This window comes from Papaver somniferum, chromosome 1, assembly GCF_003573695.1.
Source record: "Papaver somniferum cultivar HN1 chromosome 1, ASM357369v1, whole genome shotgun sequence".
NCBI lineage: Eukaryota > Viridiplantae > Streptophyta > Magnoliopsida > Ranunculales > Papaveraceae > Papaver > Papaver somniferum.
Genome location: NC_039358.1, coordinates 19263965 through 19265219, shown reverse-complemented (window position 1 = coordinate 19265219; position 1255 = coordinate 19263965). Strand labels below are relative to the sequence as shown.

The window sequence follows — 1255 nt, the reverse complement described above, 5'->3', positions numbered from 1 at the left end:
TTCTTATGGACATTAAGCTTATGCTTTCGTGTACAAAGGTCCTTAAGGAACTTGGCATAAGCAGGCATTTGCCTAATTGCTTCTAATAAAGGGATGTTAATGTTTACCTGCTTAAATATCTCTAGTATTTCGTTGAAAGTCGACTCTCTCTTTGTTGGAGCTAACAACTATGGATATGGGGCTTTGGGTACAAAATGAGACCTGTCGGGAACCACATTGGCATCACTAGAAATTTTATCGGTTTCTTCAGTTAGTGGCTCCTTCTGGGGCTCATCTTGGGAACTAGAAGGTGGATCTACAGTATGTCCACTATTAGGCTTGGCTACCCTATTGTCTACCGTTTTACCACTCCTAAGGGTTGTGACAGAATTCACTTGATTAAATGGTTTTGCACCTACTTCATGAACTCCCCTAGGGTTGGGGGTAGTCTGACTATGGAGCCTTCCGTTATCTCTCTCACTTAAGGTCTTAGCTATTTGGCCGACTTGAAGTTCTAGCTTAGCAAGGCTCTGAGCATTAGTTTGAAAGTTCTGCTTGGTTTCCTGCTGAAAACTAATTTGGCTCTGTGCTAACATATCCTGAGTTTTTGCTAACATCTTAATAGATTCCTCTAAGCTAGTCGTTTTATTTTCTGGGCCTGATGAATTCTTAGTGTAACCAAAATCTGGGGGAGCATTAGAATTACTAAACTGACCTAGACTCTGGCCCTTAGACCATGAAAGGTTCGGATGGTTTATCCAATCAGGACTATAGGTTTCTGAATATGGGTCAAACTTATGACGGTTATCAAACCTAGTGTTATTATAGAGAGCATTGGCTTGCTCTTCATTATTCTGGCCTTCCCAAGAAGGCTCTATTCTACCACTAGTATGACCCAATTTTAAGGCTTCTAACCTTTTTGCTATAGCATCAATTTTGGCATCTGATTCATAGCCTCCTTCTACCCTATTAACGTTTCCTCTACCTAGAAGAATTGTTTTCTTGGGTTCCCTACTATATTCCCATTGCTGGGTCTATTCGGTGATTTCATTCAAAAATTCCATCGCCGCATCAACAGTTTGGTTTTCAAAACCACCAGTGCATAGAGACTCAACCATGGTTGTTGTCGAATAATCTAAACCCTCATAAAGGATTTGAACTAGCCTAACCTTTTCTAAACCATGATGAGGACATTGGGATAATAAGTCATTGAACCTTTCCAAATACCTATACAAGGACTCTCCCTCCTGTTGAGAAAATGTGCAGATTTGCGTCC

General features: G+C 40.6%; 1 pseudogene; it reads left to right on the top strand.

The window, feature by feature from the left end:
- Positions 1 to 1155: 1155 nt before the first annotated feature.
- Positions 1156 to 1255, top strand: LOC113341666 (annotated as a pseudogene).